This window comes from Anomalospiza imberbis, chromosome 23, assembly GCF_031753505.1.
Source record: "Anomalospiza imberbis isolate Cuckoo-Finch-1a 21T00152 chromosome 23, ASM3175350v1, whole genome shotgun sequence".
Lineage (NCBI taxonomy): Eukaryota > Metazoa > Chordata > Aves > Passeriformes > Viduidae > Anomalospiza > Anomalospiza imberbis.
Window position 1 is genome coordinate 266,190 of NC_089703.1, and position 23,096 is coordinate 289,285.

The 23,096-nt window shown below is 48.5% G+C and overlaps 2 long non-coding RNA genes across 2 annotated transcripts in view; one reads left to right on the forward strand and one right to left on the reverse strand.

Annotated features, from left to right (window-relative positions):
• Nucleotides 1-16,036: 16,036 nt before the first annotated feature.
• LOC137461974 (uncharacterized) lies at nucleotides 16,037-21,226 on the reverse strand. The gene is made up of 4 exons (XR_010993550.1): nucleotides 21,078-21,226; nucleotides 19,693-19,789; nucleotides 16,266-19,544; nucleotides 16,037-16,174 (listed from the first exon to the last, which is right to left on the reverse strand). It is a non-coding gene; the product is annotated as an uncharacterized lncRNA (long non-coding RNA).
• The window catches only part of LOC137461973 (uncharacterized), a 71,181-nt gene continuing 64,270 nt past the window's right edge, over nucleotides 16,186-23,096 (forward strand). Inside the window, exon 1 of the long non-coding RNA XR_010993548.1 lies at nucleotides 16,186-16,200. This is a non-coding gene — a long non-coding RNA (uncharacterized lncRNA). The remainder of the gene's footprint in view (nucleotides 16,201-23,096) is intronic.

Consider the following 23,096-nt stretch of genomic DNA (forward strand, 5'->3'; position numbering starts at 1 on the left):
CAACCTTAGTTCCTCAGAGGTGAAGCCAAGCTGTAACCTGTCAAGAATAAGAATAATGGAATATCCTGTGCTGGAAGGTACCCACAAGGATCATTGAGTCCAACTCCTGGCCCTGCCCAGGACATCCCAACAACACCACCCTGTGCCTGACAGCATTGTGCAAATGCTCCTGGAGCTCTGGCAGCCTTGGGCCATGACCATTCCCTGGGGAGTCTGTCAGTACCCCACCACCATATGGGGGAAGAAATGCATGAACCAAGGTCTCTTGCTGAGGTCACCATAGTCTGAATGATCAGCCAGCATGCCTCCTTCTGCTCTCCTGATAAATTGCTTCCCCTCAGCATCCTACCCTCCAACCTATGCTCCATGTTGTACCCCTGGTGGGTATTTATTTCCTTTGCAGCCTTTTAAGGACTTGCAGACTTTCAGGTTGGTGAGAAGTTTAATCCTTTTATTTGTGCTTCTGGAGGGCAGGCTGATCCCTCTGCTCAATGACACCATCCCATCCCTGTTTGCCAAAGGCATGGCTGGGCAATGCACTGACCGACACTGTGTGCTTACTCAAAATCACAGGCCTTTTTTTAATTTGGAAATGTCTAGATTTTCTTTTTAGGATGATAAAATGAAGATACCCTCTGTTGCTGTGATCTGAAAGAGCAGAGGGAATGCAACCATGGAAGGATGACACCACATTGAGGGAAGTGGTAAATACACTGGAGGTCAGAGCTGTTTAGAGGAACGCTGACATGCTCAGGAGGCAGGCAGAAAATTTATGAGGTGTGGGGCAAATGCAGATCCTGGGATGGAGTATCCTCATGCAACAGGAAGCTGGGAAGAACAAATAGGATCTTGTCCCCCATTTTGGCTCTTCTACAGAAGAAAGGAGTCTGCAAACTGAGGTGGGTCCAGCTGCGGGCCACAGAGGTGGTTGGTGGCTGGAAGATGTGATGTCTGAGTGGAGGGACACAGGTTTGCTGCATGTGGAGAAGAGACGCTTGGGGGGGATTTAACTGCCTGTGCCACTACTAAAGACACCTGTGCAGAAGAAAAACCCAGCTCAGGTGCACAGAGAAACATGAGAACATGTTGCACTGAAACTCTGATGGGACATAAAGGAAAATGTCTTCATCCTGGAAGTGTGAAGCACTGGAAAGAGACCCTGAGAGGCTGTGACCAAAAACCCTCTCCACCACCGGAGAATTTTGGCACCCTAGACAAAGCCTAGTTCTGAGCAATCAGATCTAAATACAAGTTTAGCCACGTGTTGAGAAGGGGCTTGGACGAGAGACCTCCAGAGGGCCCATCTAACCTACATTTTTATATTCATTTCTGTAATTAACCATGTAAAATAATTTACAAATTTCTTCTTCCTGGGTATTTTTAGTTGTACGCATGCTGCCTTGCAAATCACAAACTGCAGCTAGAGGCATAACCTGCAGTTTGCCCAGAACATCTGTAATTACTCAAGTGTGCTATAACTGAGAGACAGCAGGAAAGTGGGCTGGAGCTAAGGTATTAGACAGGGGTGTGCCCTATAGCTTAATTCAGCACCTGAGTTTGTGCCCTCAGGGGTTCTGATGAAGTTTCTAGGTGATAATAGTTTCTACTTTACACTTTAAGTGCATTTCCACAACTTAACAAAAAGAGATCTGGATGGTGTGGTTTTTTGTTGTTGTTGGTTTTTTTTTTTTTTTTTTTGTTGTTGTTTTTTGCACAGTAGGGATTGGAAAAAATACTGTGGGAGCAAGGTGTATAATCACACTTGCAAATGCTTCCAAATCCCATTAGACCCACTCACCTTTCAGCACTGTCCCCTCTGGGACATGGGGAGAAAGTCCAGGGTGCAGGACCACACAGTGGAGTCTGGGTAGAGATGGAAGATGTTTACACCAAACAGCTCTAGGCTGGGATAAAGAAAGTGATGTTTTCAGCCTGTTAAAGGGATAATCAATTGCACAGTTCTGTCTACCTGTTCCTTGCTCTCCTCTTGTTAAAAATTTCCTTGGTACTTCCATGTGACCATCTCCAGTTCATGGGATGAATGCAAAAAGACAGCACTGGGAGTGAAATCTCTAGGTGAAAATGAGACTGCTTCTTATGAGCTATTTGGAGCATTTTCCTTTGGCCCTGCAGGGCTCTTAGCCTCTCAGACCTGACCTGAAAATGGAGATGGAGTGGCTCTGTGGCCATTCCCAGACAATGGGAGAACTCCCATCCTTGACCAAATTCGAGCAGAGATTGGGATCTGATCAGAGCGAAGCTGCTTACATGCACAGGGTGAGCACCCTGTGTCCACCACAAGTAGTGGTGCATTCATTATTAAACACTGCCAGGCAAGGAACATAAGAAACAAAGAGGAGGAGGCAGTGTAAAGCTGGTTTGATACCACCTTCCCAAAGACCTGGCAGCAGTTGGTGCCTGCATCTATACAGGAGTGGAGAAGCTACCACTGAAGTGGAGAAGGATGGAGTAGGATATGGGGACAGCAGCACCTTCCCAGCCCCCAAGAGGCTGCATTATCCACTGTGCTTGCCTGGCAGGCTTGTGTCTCTGGAGCTTGAGGGGTGCCAGGGTGTCCAAAGTTGTATCCAAAGTAGCCTATAAATGATGTTCAGTGTTGCAAACATAAGCCATCAGGTCCTAAGAGTTGCAGAGACTGGAGGCACTGATTTGTCCATTTGGCATTCCTGTCTTCAAGCTCTGTCTTATCACAAACTATGTGTGTGTTTTTTATGAAACCTGTGATTCCAGGTTGCTATAGGGCTCCAGAGGCTGAGTTTTCAAGAGCACCTACTGTACTTTAGGTGTAACGGGCACCCAGGATAAATTTCTTAGTGTTAAACCACTCCCTGTGATTGCTGTCAAGCTTGTCCTGGGGCTGTAAAAAGCAATCACTCTATTGAAACCATTTTAAGTTGTTCCCAGTGAAAGGAGCTGGGCTAATTCAATTAAAGGCCTAGCCCAGATGGATTTAGGAGCTGGGTTGGAGAATGAAAGAAAGCAGAGAAACAGAAAGATCCCTGTGGAGGCATGGAGTGGTGCTCCCTAGGCTCTAAGTCCATCACCTAATTGCTCTCTGCTTTGAATCAAAGGGACAAAGACTGCCCCTTGCCTTCTGCTGCCAGCATGACCTTTTCCTTGGTGGAGGTTTGGAGGTACCCTCTCTGTGTGCGCAAGGAGAGAGCTGCTTAACTCCCCTTTGGTCTCAAAGGATTTCCCCTAATCCTGACCTCTCCCTGTGCTGCTCAGATGCTGCTGTGGAGAGCAGGGTGTTAGTGCCAGCTCTAATCCCACCCCACTGCTCTCCCCTCCTCAGGGGGCACTCACCCCCTTCTCAGTCCCTGTGTTTGGTATTGAAAGGCTTGCAAAAGCCTTTGGAGTTTAGTTCAAGAGGCACATTCCTCAGGACACAGATCACTCCCTGGGAGCCAGATTGCAGTGGTGAGGATGGTGCTCTCCTAGAAACACCGCTCAGATGCTGAGGTGATCAGGGTCTACAGCAAGCACCAGAGCTTGCTGATAGGGGAGCTGGACCCCCTGTTTTCTTCTTAGAAAGCTACGATGAAGTGTTTCCAGCTCCTCCTGTGGGATTTTGTCCCAGGAGCAGCAGACAGGGTCCTTGCATGATGGTTTCATCTGGCTAAGGATGCTCTGCCATCAGATTTATGTCTCATGCTGCTGAGGCTACTATTGGCAGACACAGCTCCTTGCACACAAAAGTGTTTTCTCCCCTGCAAAGCCTAGCAAAGAACGTGCTTTGCTGAGGAGCAGGAAGCACAGATCAAAGTGACTGTCTGTCCACGGACTTTTCTGTCATTTTTCATGTGGGTAATTGCTGTCTATTGATGTGTGAAGCCCTGAGCAGCATTTTCCATGAGAGGGCAGGCTGGCTGTGCTGTCAGGCAACTACTTAGGCTAATCCAAGGATACCTAGAGGAAAAACTAGGGATGTATGTCACCATGTATATAATGGCTGGAAACAATGAAGAAATGTAGTGTCAGGGCTGCAGGATAGTGGACAATGGGATAAAGAGGATGTTTTCTCCGTGGTTCCCTGGCAGTTCTTTCTGTCTGCAGAGTCTCAGGCTGGAAAGCAGGAGGCGAATTCATGGGCAAGCAGAGTCTTTTGTAGGGAAGCAACAAGTACAAGACCATGAATGACCAGGTATGAGCTGGGCAGGGAACAGAGTAGCACTGTGGCCTTCATGGAGGTGACTGATGCCAGAAGGGACTCACAGCATGTCCCCAGGTTGGGATCACAAGTGCAGTGCTACTGGTGTTAGTGACTGCAATGGGGAGCAGGGATGAGGTCACTCTGTGAACCACAGCTACTCAGCTCCATCCTTCTGTCTGTGAGCTGCTATTCTGGTCAGGCCCAAGACTGGACACAGGTGCTCTGTGAAGCATTTTTCATGCATATGCAATGGTGTCCTTCAGCTGGCAGAACTGCATCTGCTGGTCCTTAACAGAGATGGCTGGGTGACAGCACCTCTGCTCATCTCTGCTGCCGTAACATAGGTGGCTATGAAAGAGGAAGGTATTCAGAGGCTTGAAAGCTGCCTTTTGGGCAGCTGGAGAACCTGTGAACAGGGTGTATATGCCAGCCTGAATGCTCCCCAAGTCCTGCAGTGATGCCTGCAAGCTCTAAGACTTTGTTCAGGAAGCCAGCATTAGTAGTGATGGGAAGGAAACACTGTAGTCTGCACTGCAGTGGAGAGTGCAGTATCTTCTGCAAGTGGTGTGGAGAGATATTAATTGTTTGGATTCACATGGCTTGAGCTGTTTGCTCACTGCAGTTCCTTTTGCCTTCATCAAAGGACAAGCTTCCACTATCAGCCCAGCCCAGAGTGTCTCATAAAACCCCAAGGTGTCATCAGACCTACTAGGAAAGAACAGGCTGCAACATGAGGATTCCTCTTGATCTAAGACACTCCTCCAGGGATGGGATATCTCAGGGACATTTCAGGAGTGCTGCAAGTTCTAAGTGATGCTGCGGAGCTGAGTCAACCCTAAATGAATCCATGTGGTCAGTGTCAGGTTGTGGCTGGGTATAAGTTAGGGAGTAACACTCGGCATGTCCGGTGGCCGAGGGCTCTTTGTCTCTTCTTGTCTGGGCCATGGAAAGCTGCAGAGATCAGGTTTCTGAGGTGCTCTGAGCTGCTCAGTTAGGAGACCCATGTGTGAAGCTGCAAGGTAGTTTTTTCTGCTGCCAGGCATGCTTCACTCAAAGACCTCAGATCGGGTGCTGAGAAGATGGGGGCATTTTGGACTTGGGCCATACCAGCACATTCAGCTGCAGATGGTTACAGGAACAGATAACAGGTCCTGCAGAAATTCCAGGAAGTCTGATCACCCTGGAACATAGATCCTATTCACATTGTCTGTAACCTGAGAACAGCTCTTCGGAGCTGGGATTAGTAAAAGTATTTGGCTTCACCTGCCCTACTCCTAGGGAGCTGGTGGGCCAGTGCTAAACCCCTGTCCATGGGGAAGGAGAGGAAGGGTTTTCTGCAGGCTAATGTTGGACCTGGCATGGGAAAAACTCACTTTGCTGTGGTAATAGCCATGGAGAGGTGTGAGCAGAGTCTGCACCTGGATAATTCCCTGCCTGGATCACTGAGGGCTATGAAACCCATAGGCGATGGGTCACATGCACACCTTGCACACCCAGACATGCCTGCAGGGTGAGCCATGTGCATAGGTGTGCTCTTACCACCCTGAAATATTGCAGGCTGCGTGGTGAGATGGAGTAAACAGGGTGTAGGAACAGGCTGGCCCCTGGAGCAGGAGAATTGCTGAAATCTTCACCTGGAAATTGTCCTTTTCTTTGTTGAGGTGTATCCTGCTCCCCCAGAATAGGTAGAAACCTGTTCCTGCCCTGTGGAATGGCACCTGGTCCCACAGCCAATCCAAGGAGATGATGTGGCTTGTTTCTCTAGGGAGGGGTTTTAGGTATCCCAGCAGTGATGCTCCCTGGGCAGGTTGATGCCCTATGCCCACGACTGGAAGAGGTGATCACAGGTGTGTGGGAAACCCCTGTCTGTCTCTGGAGTTTGCAGCACTGCCTCCCAGGAAAACAGAGACAAGAAATTGCCTGGTGCCAAGGAGTCGAGTGGGAAAGTTTAAAAACTAGCTGATAAACTGTACAGAAAATCACCAGAGCATATGGAACTCACCATGGCTGGAGCCAAGTTAGGTGTTCAGTGGGCCCTGATGTCTAAATGTCTGTCCCAGAAGGCATGTAAATATGATACCAGGTTTTTGAAATAAAAACCTAGGAAACTAAAGGTCACCGAGCAAAGTATCAATACTATAATAGAAACTTGTATTAATAGACATGTGCATATTCACCTGGAAGAAGGTTGTGATGACTACTTGCTGCAGAGGTGGTGCATCTCCAGGGCAGCAAGCTGAAGGAAAAAACATATGTAAATCAGGGAGAGTCACTCAGAAAAGTGTCCTTGGTTTTCCAAAAGCTCCATCACTAAAAGGTCTTATTTTGTCACATCCTGAGCAAGAATGAAATTTTGTAAGTTAGAACAAGTAAAGAAGCTGATTTGCCAAGGGGAGATGTCAGCAGGTGTAAATCCAGCTAAAGAAAGGGTCTTCCTACTGTATGTAACTAAACAGTAGCACTCACTGACATGCAGTGTTGGTAAAAGCCAGGTGCATTAAAGGCTCTGAAAAGCAAGCAGATAAAGCCATGGGGTACAAATTAATCCAATATCCACAGTCTGTCAGCTGGGACGTATCCAAAACACAGCTGGGACATGCATTTCAGTTTCTGTGATTTGTGCTGACCCATGTCATGTCCCAAGTGGGACATGTCCCACTCATCCTAAGTGGGATGAGTGACCTCAATTTTTCTTCATGCCCCATAACTCCACCAGTTGTATTTTGATGTTACTTGGGCTTTTCTTGATGATTGTCTCTCAGAGACCCATTTTGCTTATGGCTGATCTCATGGCTGGATGCAGAGACATCCCTGTGCTGCTGGAGTGCTCCTGAACACTGCTGGGGCTGGGGCAGACTGTGGGGCAGGGCAGGGCATGCACATGAGGAAGTGAAGGGAACTGGCTTGTGTGATACTGAGGGTGACTCTGGAAGAGCTCAGGAATGACAGTCCAGTGGCTCAGGCCCTGAAGACCTGGGGTTCCCATGGGGGTGAGGAAGGACTCCCAGGAAGATGGATGCCCCTTGAGCCCTGGCAGTGCTGCCACCCCAGCAGTTTCTTCCCTACCAAACTCTGATGGAAATGGATAGCACTGGCCTTGGCAAAACCTGAGGCCACACCAGATTGATAACAGTATTGGGGAGATAGCTGTAGGGTCAGAATATCAGCCCCAGACCCTGCCATACCAGGAGGGCTTCCAGACCCTCAAAACCAGCCATCAGAGACATGCTCAGATGAATGGCAGGTGCTGGAGAAGACATGCATTCAAGCCAGGCCAGGGGGCCACGTATCTGGGGAGGGATAAGCCTTTAGATCAGTTGCTAGACAAAGGTGGGCAGGCCTGAATGTTTTGCTCCAGCAGACAAGCATGTAGTGCAGTTGGCCTGAGGGCAGCAGCTGCATTAATCCTGACTCCATTCTTTATCTAAGGCTCTGTCTGAAAAAAGCCCCCAGTATGTGCCTTGCACACCCTCCTGAGCTATTTGTTTCCTGCTCAGTGCATGGTAGAGACTGTAGCACAGAGGGACAGATCTGATGCACTGATCTGTCCTTCTGCCAGGAACTTGCTGCAGGACTGTGGTAGTGCATCCCCTGCTCCATGCTCAGATCTATGGCTAAACCCAGGACAGGGCTTTGAAAGTGGGATAGTCAGCCTTAAGCCCAGAGAAGCAGTGTTTCACCAGGTTCCCAAGTCACTTGTTCCTATATTTTATTGTTTTTCCTGCTGCAAAGCATGTGTGTCTGCTGCATCTGTTCTCTGCAGAACCAAAACCTACTTGCTCTCAAACACCTCCTTGCATGTGAGCAGCTGGGCCACACCTTGAGCATCTCTCTGATAACCCAAAGCTGCTGCTGCTTCTTGCTTGGAGGCAGCTTTTCTAGACCTTGACTTGTGCTTGTGCTCTCTCCTTCGTTTCCTCCATGTTGCCAACAAATTCACTGAAGTGCCAACAAGGGAGCTGTGCCCATATGGCAATGATGGGCTTGCTCCTGCTATGCTCAGGGATAGGCTTCTTCTCCTCTATTCACTGTCTCTCTGCTAAAGCCACTAAGACTGTTTGCCACCTAAGCTCTCCTTTGTCCTGGAAGCTTATGCTCAGCTCAAGTTGTTTCCACAATTGCCTAAGGCCCTTTTAGTGCTGCTGCTTCCCAAGAGAAAAGACCCAGCCTTGTACACTTGACCCCCAGTCATCCTTCCTTGAGTTATTTGGCTGCATTCAATGCACAGCCCTTGTAAGCCCAGCTTTCCATCGAGTCCAGAGCAGTGGGGAACGTACCTGCTGGTGACACAGTTTGTAACTCACTCACCTTTTGATAATGCACAGGACCCTTCATACAACATACCCTTACCATCTGGCCTGGCAAGCTCAGGAGGGATGAGTTTGGGCTTGAATGACCAGGTTGATAACAATATGCAACAAACAGTGCAATAAAGGGGATGTATTCCAGCCCTGCAGAAAATCCACTGTTGCTGTGTGGGGTGTGGATTGTTCAGTGTCAGAAAGGATGGAGGAGAACTAGGCTGCGAGAAAGGTACTGAGTATGTTCAGAGATGTGGACTAGCAGCAGGTGGCTATGCCGGTCCAAGAGCTGGCCAGCATCAGGAAGGCTGGTACCTTGAACTGAGTAATTTGTTACTTCAGACCTCTATGTTTCTCCATCACCCAAAGTAGTCACTAGGATGGACGTACTCACAAGCACTCTGGGTCTGAGTCCCTGACCATTTCACATGAGCAATTTGCACCAATGATTAATTATGCTGGTCACAGACATGGAGAGTGCCATGTACATTGAGCTAGGGACTGAATAGTGGCTCAATGAGCTCTGGGTTTTGGCAAGTTAGAAGCTGCTGCTTGTCTATCCACATTTGGAGAAGTCTCTGCCTCCAGACAGGCTGTTCCCATGAGAGCTGCTCATGCCAAGGAGAAGGCAAAGACTCTATATCCCACCCACTCCACCTATGTGTGGGGAACACTTGTTTAGTGGCCTCAGTGTTCTCAGTTTGGACACCACCTCAGCCAGACTAAGGGAAAGATAAACCTCTGTGACCATTAGAAAGAAGAATCTTTGGTTTTAAGAGGACAGACTGAATCAAAGCAGGCAGAGTCAGCTAGGGGGAAGCTGATTTGTCTCTGTCCCCCCAGGTTATCACTCTGGATGGACTCTACGGACAGTGGCAATCAGCATCAAGCCTTGGCTAACTTTTCCAATTCCACTGTGCAGCAGCATTTCACTTTGGAATAACCTGGGATGCTGCCAGGGGACCGAAGGTCAGGGACCAGGGTCTCATCAAATGGGCACTCCATCATTGTTTGATGAGGGCTTTCCCCTGCTACCAGAGTCTTCTCTGATTATAAAATCCTTAGATTTTATAGAATCTCTGCTTAGGAAGAGAGCTGCCGTCCTCTCCACACAGCCAGTCTCAGGCTGTCCAGACTGGGCTGATAAGAAGTTTTCAACTGCTTGATGGAGGCTTAGAGCAGAGATGGAACAGAAGGCAGCACAGACCTAGGAGCCAGGGGAATGGGCGATTGCAAGGCTGGACATCTTGGTTTTGAGGGATAAGGTCCAGCTTTGTTCAGAATTCTTCATTCTGGCAGCACCAGCCAGTGACTGGGACAGCACATTTCCTTTAAGATCTTGAAAGCTTCAGGAGGAATCTCCTGGAGCAGGTTGACATGTAGACAACTGGGATCTTGCACTTTGATTTGGATAGTTTCAAAGTGTCCGTACTTAAGGATTAGGATTTACTATGGCGAGGAGCGATTCACTGAGGGATGAGGACCAGGTGTTGATCCTGGACTGTCTTCATGATACTCTTTCTTGCTCTTCATTTGGGTGTTGGGTGCTAATGGTCTGAATTAATGACTCCTTCAACCCTGGCACCAAAGGAAAGTTCCAGGTTTCCCAATTCTGGCCCTGGGCTCAGTGCCATGAAGCTCTGCACCTTCTTGCTACCAAGGGGCTGCAAAGCATCCACATCCAAGCAAAATCCTCAGCACAGCTGGGACAGATGCTGATCCTGGATCCCAAAGTACCTTGGGGTAAGAATGAATTAACTCTCCTTGTGAATGCTGAGCAGGTACTGCCTAGACAATTGACCACAAATATTCAATTACACTTTGAAATGCATTTGTGCCAGCCTACTCTCTTAAGAATGCACTTCCATAGGCAAACACTCAAGAAAACCACATTGTAGGCTCAATTGCTCCCTGAAAATGAATTTCAGAATAATTTAAATAACCACTAGTGGAGGGAACTGAGGATCTGGCACCCAAGACAGAATCTTCAAAAGGTAGAGTTCCTTTCTTGGAATGGATAAGTGGGTCAAACAGCTCATCTTGCCTTGTCTTCAATCCTTGCTCCTCATCCTCTTGTGCCATAGAATGGAAAGGCTCACATCTGAGATGAAACCATTTCTTGGGTTTCTCTGTCCTTTTTGGATGTGTTTCTGCTTCTGTGCTGGCCTGAATATGTATACTGATGATGAGACAAGAAGCACTGGGCCAGATGCAGGCAGAATCCATCCAAGTGGCTGCCTCTAGCTGGAGGCTGATCCTCTGAGATATGGACACACTTCTTGCTTGTCAGTCCCCCCAGCCTGATGCCTTCCTGTGCCCTGGCACCCTGTGTAAGCCTAGGTCACCTAGTGCTCCAAACCTTCCCAGGGTGGCTGACTTACTCCATATCGTGGCTGATGGGGCATTTTCCTGGATGGAAAGACTCGCAGCCAAGCCCTGCCTTTGCCTTGCAGAGCTAGCTCTGCCAGTGGGGGGAGTGTGACCTTGTGACTCCCACAAATCCCAAATTAATTAATCCCGGGGACACTGGGGCAGCATGAACAGCCTGTTTGATTTCTCTGCAGTTTTTTCCGGGGCTCAAAGGGATTAGTGCAGGCGGGAACAGGGAAATATAACAAGGGGCTCAGCTTTCAGCTCTTGCTCCCAGCCAGCAGACTTCTGTTCTTATCAGAGGTATTAACAGCAGTAATCCACACTGTCTCTGAGCATTATCTGTGTGCGGCATCCTCTTCCTCTCCCGCTTGCCTTCGCATGTATGCTTCCATGCTCAGCTCACTAGTGTGTGTTCATGTCCTGCCTGATGAACTTGCACCATCCTTGTTTCTCCTTGACACATGCCCCTCCATGCACATCTCATCTCACTATATCCCATGGCATATGTGATGCCCCACTCAGAGCCCACCCAAATTACTATGGGGCCATGCACTTCTTGCATATCTGTCCCTATAGCCCAACACACTTTATGTACAACCCACTGACCCACTCTCACACGCACATGAATACCCCTCTGGGCTTGAGCATGTCTGCATCTGTTTCCCATGCATGCACATCTTACTTATATAAACTCACATGGGCTCACAGTTTGCTCATAACAGTCTCATTACCCTCCCTCACATGCTCTGCACCAAATTCTATCTCAGCTCTGCATGACCAGCCTGCTCATGCTGTAGTCTGTAGGTTCACGCCATTTCTCTTAGCCCATTCTTCCATGATTGCTTGTGGAGAGTGTTGGACATGCTGGTCCTCAGGGACAGCTACACCATGAGAGTGGTGTTCCAGTACAAACCCTTTATTAAAAGGAGTTTTGTCACAGTTTGAGCAGTACCTATTGCAAGGACCCATTTGGGCTTGGTATTCTCTCAGTATGAAGAAGCCTTTGATGGAAATGGGTGAGCTGGAACCATCTGCTTCCGCCAACAGATCTATGAGTGCTGTTGTGGTTTGTCACACCTTTTAGAACGTGTGGGGTAGCTGTGAGCAGAGGGCATCCCTGTGAACCAGCAGGCTTGGGTATCTCTGGGAGCACTTTGGGTCACTCGACTGAGTCACTGGCTCCAGTGCCTGGCCATGGCTGCTGAGGTCCTAGATAACAAAGAGCTGAGGATGGATGGATTGACTGTCCCCTGAGCACCATTCATGCTTTGTATCCAGTGCTTCACCATCCATACCGGAAGATGTGAAGACCCAGAGGGTCCTGAGCACAGTCACAGTTAGGATAAGGGAAGCAGAAAAGTGTGGAGTAGACAAAAGTAATGGAATTTTGTCAAAACATGAATCACAGGAGTGTGAGAGGTGTCCCCTGAATCGCAGGGAGGAATGACCTGCTGCTAATTCAGAACAGATCCATCGATGATCTCACTATTGTGCCTGCTGCTATTAACCAAAAGCATCTGACATGAGCAAACACAATATCCTCTTCTCCAGGAGAGAAGAGGAGAAACTTTCCCTTGGTTTCTCCAAGGTGAGAGATAATTGGAACTGTCCTTACAATGTGGTTTTCCTGAGTGTTTGCCTATGGAAGTGCATTCTCAAGAGAGCAGGTTGGCACAAATGCATTTCAAAGTGTAATTGAATATTTGTGGTCAATTGTCTAGGCAGTACCTGCTCAGCATTCACAAGGAGAGTTAATTCATTCTTACCCCAAGGTACTTTGGGATCCAGGATCAGCATCTGTCCCAGCTGTGCTGAGGATTTTGCTTGGATGTGGATGCTTTGCAGCCCCTTGGTAGCAAGAAGGTGCAGAGCTTCATGGCACTGAGCCCAGGGCCATGAAGGGAGCATGAAGGAAGGAAAAGATGGTGATTTCTAGCACCTGGCAAAGAGGATTGGGAAACCTGGAACTTTCCTTTGGTGCCAGGGTTGAAGGAGTCATTAATTCAGACCATTAGCACCTAACACCCAAATGGAGAGCAAGAAAGAGTATCATGAAGACAGTCCAGGATCAACACCTGTTCCTCATCTCCTAGTGAACACACAGTGTCTATCTAGAGATCTTGGTTGCTGGGCTGGAGCTGATGCCTGGACTGAAAGCATTGCACTGCCCACCTTTAGTGCTGGTCATGAACATCATGTTGTGGCTCTTGTGCTGCAAACACATGAAATAGCTGAAATTGCCCCCATGAAGCTCCTGAGCTGACCTTAAAGAATTTTTTTTTCAGTGTCTGAGTGGAGGGTTGCCCACCTGCTTTCCCTTGGACATTTCCAGAGGAGGGAGTTGGAGGGAAGGCTTGTTGTGATCAAGCAGTTATGTCATTGTTGAATACCGGGTGGGGAGTCACTGGAGGTGATGGACACAGTTGCAGAATGGAGAGAGTAAAAACTGCATCCTGAGAAGGAAATGGATGCATGTGGGGGCCTACCTAGTGAACTAAAGGCTGATGAGAAGCTGCTGCAGAGGTGGCACCACCAAATTCCTAAAGGAGAAAGTCCCTACCTAGAAAATTTTATTTTAATGCTTTTCAGGAAAAAAAAAAAAAAAAGTAATTTTTCTTGTCTCAAATCATCAGTGGAATTTACAGGATCAGGCTGAAAGTCCAGTTTCAAACTCAGCTTTTTAGGTTGCATTTCAAAGCCTTTCTTTTGAAACTGGAAATAGGAAGTTTTTTCTTTTTCATCTCAGTTTGCTGCTGAGGGCAGTGAGATGATTCATGTCCTGGAGTCTGGCTTTACTGCCTGTTCTGCATTTTACTTCCCCTTTGTTTTCTCCAACTGTAGGAAAGTTATCAAGTAGGAATAGGAGCATTAAAATCATGACACCATGTCACCTGATGACTTGTCCAGCACTGATGAAATTTCAACTGGAAAAGAATCAAGAAAGAAGGAGGGAGGAATGAAACCGATGATTTATTAGAAAAAAAACTTCTTAGAGGCCAGCATTTTCATTTTCATTCATCTTGAATAAAAATATCTTTTCTGATTTGTTTCACATCAAAATTTGCTTCTTCACAGGGAACATTTTCTAATAGAAATGATCTCACTTTAATATTTTGGCAGGATTTTCCTGTGCATTTTTTTCTCCTTGGAACTGCACTAATGCAGGGCAGTAAAAGATGATGGATTGCTGAGTTGAGTGGGCGCTGAAAGGGCTCAAACTGCTGCTCTGTAGCTGCGAAACTCACTTGGACATGGAACCAGTGGATCTTCCTCCAGGTTTTGCCAGGCCAGGGCTATGAGAAGTTGGGAGCACCTGGTGCTGCCTGCACTGCCTGATGCAAAACCTTCCCAAGGAGTTCTGTGGTGAGGCATTTTAAAACAGGACCCATTTCCCTAGCCAAGAGGGAGACTAGGAGCAATGGTTCATGGAAAATGAGTGTACCCATCACCCCCCAGCCATCGGAGATTGGAACAGCTGCAGTTTTCCTAGGAATTTTCATGGGTACTTAGTGCTGCAGGGCTGCAAGAAAGGGTTAAAGTGTTTTCAGTTACTAAGCGCACAACAAACAAAGGGGATGTGGTAATCCCTTCTGCCACAGAGTGAAAAGTTCACTTGATATGCTACTTTACACTGATTCTCACAGACTCTGGGATTAAACCGGACACACTCTGACGTCCAGGTTTTCTAGTAAAGGGCTCCAGCCCAGCCTGCCACATTCACTTCATATTTGGGAACATATTCTCTGAAAATCCTGCTGACAGATGAAGAGCAGGAAGACAGCCAGTTTCCCATGGAACAATAACTCCATGCAAACCACATCTCCTGGCACCCAACCTGGCCTTGCTGGGGTGGCGGCTGGGGATGTTGGCTGGAGCAGCATCTCTGGGTCACTGCCAGGTGCAGTCTGCCAGGATTGTCCTGGTCCATGTCAAGAGTTTTGCTTTTATGCCCTGTCTCCCTGCCAGGCTTTGGGGCTGTGCCACACTAATGAGTTACCTGCCAGTTACTGAGTTTTGGCTGAGCTCAGGGACAGCGGATGTAGGAGGCCACCATTGGGATGGAAGGGGCAAGGCAAGATGCCTTGTGCCATGGTTAGGCTGGGAATGCTGGGTGAGCTGTTCTCCCTGGATACCCCTGGCCTTGCTTATTTTCATGCTTCTGTGTCTTAAAAGGTTCTTGCAGAGTGGTCTCATGTATAGGGACAATTAACAGAACTCCCCTGGTTGCAAATCTCTGTCACTGCTGCCTGGTCCACAATAATTCAATGGTCAGTGGCACATGAGTACAATCAGGACATTTGTTTCTCTGGGATGTTTGAGCTAGTTGGAAAAAATTGACAATCTGACTGTTAGGGAGGGCAGATTCCTTTCAGCTACACATAGACCTTGGTCCTTCATGTATTCAGGGTTTCACTCTTCATCTGCATGGCAGGGTCAACCCAGCTTCCCCTTTGTTGGGAGATGTTGCAGTGGTGTTTTAGAATTCATTGCTCTTTCTTTCTTTCAGATGAAACACTGAAAATTTTTTCTGAAAGCAGATGTTTTAATTAAAATAATTCATTCAGGTGAAAATCTGATTGTGTCTTTAAAACCTCCCTTTGGTGCATGATTTCTGACCAGTTTTTCTATTCAAACTATTCAAGGAACAAGGTACAAAACTTCTCTCTTTTTCAGTCTTTCAGCTATTTCCCTGCTTTGGGGCACCACTGTTAGCTTCTCTGCCAGATTCTGTCCCAGTGGGTGTGAGAGTAGGAGAGAAGCATGGTACACACGCCAAGGGGATGACACACAAGGTCCCAACATAAGCCTGCCCACTCTGCTGTTCCCAGCTGCTCCTTGGAGCAAATACTTTGGGTTTGAAAACAAGAAGAACAAAGAGAAAGGTTTCACGGAGACATGTTTACCAAAGGCTGCAGCCTGCAGGGTTGTTGTGACCATCACTGGTGGTCATGCAGAGGATGAGCCAGGGCAGCCATATTTGGAAAAAAAAAAAAAAAAAAAAAAAAAAAAAAAAAAAAAAAAAAGTCACCTTTCCCCTTCAGAGATGTCCAGAAGGATTTTGCTCCAGCATCTCTGGGGCTGAGATGAAGCTCAAAATTCAGTTCAAGTCACAGCAGTGGTCCCAGTGTTACCCAATGCCCTTTTACATTCACCTCTGGGTGTCAGGGGGAAGAGTACATCCTGTTCTGACCCTTCAGCTCTGAATGGAGAGATCTTTAAACTGTTCACTCCTCTCTTTCCAGACCACTGTAGTGTACAGCAGTTGGGGATGACTCCTGGGGGTATCCAGAATGTCACTCTCTATGAACCAGGAAAGGACCTTGACCTGCATGAGACACCAGAGCACTGTGGGTACGTTAAGTCCAGAAGGGTGGGATTGGATGGGGAGAAGCTCTCAACCTGCAAGAACCACAGACCTGGGATCTCCTGGGCCATGCACAGGACAGTCCCTATGGTCTGCTGCGGGTATATGCACCCTCATTTCCCATCCCCTCAGCCCATGGCTTGGGTGATGCTGCAACTCATCCTGTCCAAAACAATAGGACCTTGATCCAGTACAGCCAAGGGAAAGCAGGGCGTGGGCCTGATCCTGCTCTGTGATCTGTGCTCCTGACCCACACTAGTGAAAAGCTGAGGGGGCTGGAGGCTTGCAGACCTTGCCCCAAAACAAATGTGACAGGGACACAGCTGCATGTGGGATGCTTCCAGGATTGATGGGGTGGGAGAAGTGTGGGGCAGCTGGGGCTTCAGACAGCCAGGGCCCCTAGCCTGCCTTCCTACTGCTGTCCACTGTCTGGAGGAGAAGAAAGTGCTTGCAAACCTCCAGCTGTCTGTCTTATCCAGGCCAGGGTGACTCTAGTTAGGGGGTTAAGTGGAGCATGAATTTTAAAATGCATCCTTCCCCTGTCCTTTACTCCTCCTCTCTTGCTCTCTGTCCTTCCCCTATGCCCTCCATCCCTTTCGTCTTCCCAGTGTGGCTCACCACATTGTACCTTCTCTAATGAAACCTTGTCCCTCACCTTCACAGTCTCCTTGCTTCTCACCCCCCATCATCACAGGGATGTGTCATGAGGAAGAAAGAGAGAAACAGATTGAATTGGTGGGGAAGAAAAAATGAGAGAGACATGCACCTCCTGTCTCTTCAGAAGCTGCAGGGGAACATCTGGCTTCCAGGAATAATAAGAGATTTGGAAGGAATTGCCCACTAAGGGCATTTCCTTCCAGCTGAAGAACCTCCTGGGAGGACAAGACCCTATCCTAAAGAAGGCTTGTAGAGACTCCCTCCAATAAGGCATTCCCAGCCCCGTGTCAGATGAGCTACGTGTGGGTACACACACGGCACTATGAAAGCTGGCTGAGGGTTCTGAGCCCTTGGGTCACCATCCTCCAGCAGCACTGCACCAACCAGGGTTTCAGAGAGCACCCTTCACTGTCAGGAGAGGCAGCTGCATCTGGGTGTCAGGGGACGGGGTGTGCAGCTCCCAGCTGGGGAAGGAGGCTTTAGGTTTTGGCTGGACCTCAACAGCAGATCTGTTGGCAGTATTGGTCTGGGAAACGCACTGTACCTCCTCCTCCAACCAGATCCAGCCTGATCCAGGCCCCCCGCACAGCTACTTTTACTACTGTGCTGCCAACCCCACACAAAGTGGCTGCAGTGCTGCCACACACACAGATGGGTCCCAGTGACCCATCTCCTTGTCCCTGCAAGTGGGAGGGGATGCTGAGCATGGACACTGTTGTTGCCTCCTCGCCCGGGGGGTCTGGAATGCTTTTGAGGTTATGGTGGGGAGCCATCTGGGCTGTGGGGCTTGTGGCTGTCCTTTCCAGGACCTGAACAGGGTAACAGGGTGGGAACAGCAGGTGGGACGGGTTTCTACCATGTCCCCTATTGCACTGCTGGGAAGCACTCAGGTGCTGCAGGTGAAAGAGTGGGAACAGACCTGGCGAGGAAGCACATCTCCAGCTCTGAGTCCCAGTGTTTAGTTGACAGAGCCCCACAATCTCCACGGCTGAGTGACCCCACAGTGCTCCAATGTCGCTGCCTAGCAAGTGCTGGGAGGTGAGGGAACAGCTGCTGGGCACTGCTGGACAGCTGTGTGCTTTCACGCTGGGTAATACACCAGAACCACACTGCACAGGGCTGCTGGCCTGACTGTTCCTATGGAAACTCCTTTCAAAGGAGGAAGGCAGACAAACACCCACCCAGTGATGCTGGGTGCTGGCAGGAACTGGATGCTCTTGCAGGCCTGGGGCTGGCTGGGCTGGTTGCAGCAGCTGCTGCGACCCCAGCATGAGGCTGTGGGGAGCACGGCCAGCCAAGGGCGTGATTCCTATGGTGCTTGAGCTCCCTGGAAGGACTTTTGCTCTATCCCTACAATCTCAGGCAGTAATAAAGGTGGTTAAATAAGGAAATGAGCTATTGAAGGAGAGGGGTCAGAGCACAGCCCTCTCACAGGACTAGAGATTGCAGCACTGTGGCAGTAGGAGGGATGATGTTTGGCCATCTACAGTTGTGCAGGTAGTCACAGGACACCAGAGAGAGCAAGCAAAGATTTGGAGGCAGGATCTGTCTCTTTTCCTGATGCATGGCACTTTCCATCCCTGGAGGTGAAAGGATGCTCTGTCCCAGGATGGTTATCCTGTGCTGGGGGAGTGCATTTCTGCCACAGAGGCTTCACCCTGCATCTGCAGTCCAGGCAGAAAGATCCCTGCAAAGAGTCCTGGCGGGGTGTGCAGCTGACTGGCATGGATGCAAAAAGGACCAGGTGGGATGAGAGAGGGGAACCAAGGAGCAGGGCTCTGTCTGTCCATATTTTCTTCAGAGACTAGACCATGAGAAACCCATTGAATTTCCATAACAGGATGGTGGTTAAGTGTGGCAACCATGGGTCTGCCTCAGTGAGCAGATGTCTTGGGGTGAGCAAGGCAGGCAGATGTCCCCTTGGGGAAGAGTTGTCCTGCTGCCCTGGAAATTGCAGATGTTTAGTTAAGTGCATGATGTTGCAATTCAAGTCTCCTCTGGCCCGGGCAGTGCCTACAGAGTGCTTAGGGCTTGGTACAGAGGACAGGGGCGTTCAAATGTCTCTCTTCCCCTCCCCTCCCTTGGATATTACAAGCCAGCATGGGACAAGGCTGATGGCACCAGTCTCAACAACCCCACTGCTCAGACAGCCTGGTTTGTCTTCCCAGGGTGAGGGCAGGTGATAAACATCTGATGTGCCCAGTGTGAGCTCAAGCAGCAGTGCCTTGGCCCAGCAAGTAGCTGCTGGAATTAGAGAGCCTCCCACGCCACCCTGGGGACATGGCACTGTCTCAGGGACACTGTGGCCTATCACACAGTGGTAAGGAATTTCCTGGCCCAGGTGGGTACTGCAGCTGTGTGGGATGCATGGCAAAGCTGCTGAGGCCTTACTGGAAAAGGGGTGTGGAGGCATCTGCTTGGGCTGAAGCTAAACACAAGTGATGTAAAGCCATGCATTAATGCTTGGGCTGTCAAACACCTTCAGGTGGGCTTCTGCCTTATTGAACCCATTTCTTTGGGCAAAGAGAGTTGGAAGTGATGTGGGTAAAGCCATCTCCTGGTCACTTTTAATTAGGTTTCTGTGCTGGTAGGAACTTCAACTGCTTCTGAGGCGATGCTGGTCCATCAGTCTCCATCATGATATGCACAGTATACTCAGAAGAAAGGGATTGCTCTCCTGTTTCATCACAATCAAATTCTGGAACAACCTTGTCTTGGATATGGAAGGTGGTGAGCAAGTTTCACTAAATTAGTTTTAGCAAGAGGGAGATCAGGTCCTTCCAAGAAGACTGATATCTCCTAAAAGCTGATTTGTTATTAACTGTTGATGAGACTTCATCAGCTTCAAACTGTCGAAGTATACACTGGGGTTCTGCATTGGAATAACTCTCATATGGTTCCTGGTAAGCCCTCAGACACCTGGGCAGACAAGTATGTGCACAGGTGACAATGCTGCATGATCTAGAGATACCCAAATCAGAGGTTCCGTGATGGACTCTGCAAATTATTTTGAGACATGATGTTCTGTTGTCTCTTGAGAACTTTGCAGGTATGCTGACAAGGTCATACATCTGACCTTGATTGGGTTGCAGAAGAAGATGGCACAGCTCCTATTGCCATATGTTTATCATGGGAATGTATTCTTACCTGCAACCATGTTACTCTGGGCAGGCTTAAATCTTGTCTTTGTTTAATCCAATCACATCCAGTTTTGGAAGAAAATTCTCCTGAGACACCAGGACTTACTAAGGAATATTTCTGATGGACAAGATTCTTTGAGTTCCTTTCGTAAGCTCAAAAGACTTCCATTCCAACAAATACTAAGTCAGGCAAATATGCCAAGAAGTCCACGCAGGTGAATAAAGAAATCCTAGCCAAATTAAAACGCAGAAAAGAAGCATACAGAGGATAGATGTGGGGTTGGATAACTGGGACAAATACACAAACATTGTCAAAGCATCCAGGACTGAAGTTAGAAATGCCAAAGCCCAAGTGAAATTGAATCTGGTTGAGAATTCAAAAACAACAGGATGGACTTTTGTAAGTATGTAGGTAATAGAAGGAAGAGCATGTAATGTGGTCAACATTGGTCAACATTGGTAAATCTGTTTGCAAAAGACATATGTCTTGGGGATTGTTTTTTATCCCATACCCATTTTTTGTTTTGTTTTGTGTCCAGGGTGGTTGCTGCCCCCCCATCCTCCCTGACCTTGGCTCTGGGAGTGTTGCAGTGGGTGGAAGCCAGCCTGGGATTTTCTGTGAGAGGTATGGGGGAGGGAGAGTGGGGGCGAGGGGTGTTTGCTTCCTTCTGGTGAGGTGAGTCCTCTCCATGGCCACACGGCACAATCTCTCTGATGGGAGAGGCTTGTTGCCATGTGGTCTTTTCCTGCTTTTTTGTTCTTTTCCTTCGTCACTGTGACTAGAACTTACTAGCTTGCTTCTCAGCTTCTCTGCTGCTTGGGAGCTCAGAGCCAGTGCCTGCCAGCACCAGGTCCCGAGAGCACCCCGTTCCTGGCTGGGGACTGCCCTCTCGGTGCAGCCCAACCCGGTGTCAACCATGGCCAGAGAGCTACCCAGGGGCGCAATTCCCCGCTCAGTCCCACTGTTCTACGCAGCTGCTTCTGGGCTTCTTGCTGCACTGTGACCCGACAACCAGCCCCCCCAGGCTTCTGGCACCGCCCTTTATTTGTCACCCCAGTGTGCCCACCTCTGCTGTTCCCGCTTGCTGCTTCTGAGGTTTCCTGCTGCAGTCCACTCCTGAGGGATACTGAGACTGGCTGCTTCCCTCGAGCTTGTGAAGGAAGACCTCTTCTCTCTTTCTCTTGCTAGCGCACCCGCCGTTACCGTGTGGAGAGGCGGCTGATCTTGCGCCACAGCGCCCCTGCAGCCGTGGGGGAATCATCGCACCCACCCTGCCCGGCCGGGAGCCAACAGCGCCCCTGCCGGCTGTGCCTGGAACTGCACCGAAGGGGAAGGTGCCTGTGACCGAGAGAGGGCTGTGGTTGGGTCTGCTTTTGTTTGTTGTTGCTGCCATCGCTGTTTGTTTGCCTTATTATACGATACTATATATATACTAGTAAAGAACTGTTATTACTGTTATTCCATATCTTTGCCTGAAAGCCACATAATTTCAAAGCTATAATAATTCAGAGGGAAAGGGGTCATGTTTTCCATTCCAAGAGAGGTTCCCACCTTCCTCAGCAGACACCTGTCTTTTAGACCAAGATAACATGGAAAAGCCTGAGGTTACAAAGGGCACATATCAGGCACTTGATAGACAAGAAAATCACCAGGAGTCACCAAGAGGAAGCCATGCTTGATCAACATTATTAACTTTAATGATGAAAGACTGGCCTAGTAGATGTGTGGAGAGAAATGGACTTTGTCCGGACTTCAGCAAGATCTGTGGCTCTTTTTTTCCCACAAGTTTCTTATAGTCAAGCTGTGGATGTACAAACTCAATGAGCAGACAGTGAAGTGGATTGAAAGCTGACTGAATGGCCAGCCCCACGAGTCATGACCAGTGAAACCAAGTCTAGTTGGAGGTCAGTATCTAGTGGTGTAACCTAGGGCTCAATGTGTTGAATTAAACCTGGATGCATGTCTTATCTCCCAGGAACATGTCTGTACCCAGCTCCTAGCAAGCAGCTGGTAAAAGTTGAAATCTTGTTGGGAAGGACTTGAGGAAAAGCTCCATCATGCAAAGGGTGCTTGCTTTCCATAAGACAATTTGGTGTCAATTTGGGTGTTCATCACAGACTTCTGTAAGTCAGCAGTGAGGAATATAGCCCTCCACAGGGTGATCCAGCTCAACCCAAGCCAGATACTTGAAAGAGGTCACTACTGTGTATAAAGGGAGCTGAGGGATGTACTTAGATATGGGCTTTTAACTTATGGGTATATGTGGCTGAGTGAAATGGAAATGGTGTATTTACAGGAAAATACTCATAATTTCCAAGCCTGTGATAAATCCAGTTAATGCATGGTTACAAGTAGCTGATGGTTGCCAGCTGCTTCTCTCCAACTAACTGCTGCCAGACTATTGGTGTGAGTCCAAATGGTCAGTGGCTTAGAGTGAGTGGTGGGTGCGTAGAGTGAAGTAGACCCTCTAGAGTAAAGGAAAGAGTTAATTTTAGTTATTTTGCATAACATATACTTTGCTACTTTTCAGCTGCCTGCTAAGACTTGATTTTAAACTGCTTTTCCAGAGTGGGTATCATTTTATGACAAAGCTGTGAAGATGCAGGCAAGAGTGAGTAAGGGGAAGTGAGAAGTGGAGAATCACCAAATATTTTCTTCAAGCACAGCACAGAGGAATTGAGAACACCCCTCACGAAAGCAGCCTGGAGTGGGTTGGGTAGGAAGTGTCTGCCCTGATTGACCTACCCAACCTCTTCAAAGATCCAATCCTAAATGTATCCAGGACTCCAGACCCCACAGGAGCATTGGGCTCCTTAGAATAGGCTCAGCTGAGGGACCTTGCTTGACGCTATCCTGCAAGTTGTTATTAGTCTCTTGTAAGAGTCATCAACTTCCCTGTCCTACCGGTGGAATGCTTTCATCCGATTTGTAATAAGTCCTAATCTGGCTTTTCCCAGAGTAGTTTCTGGAAAGCCAGGGCTTGGTGAAAACTCTGCTGCTGGTGTGTCCCCATTAGTATCTGTTTTTCTATCTCACCAGGGCACATGGTGGAGCAAGGAGGAAAGAGCTAACTGAAAGTGAGGGA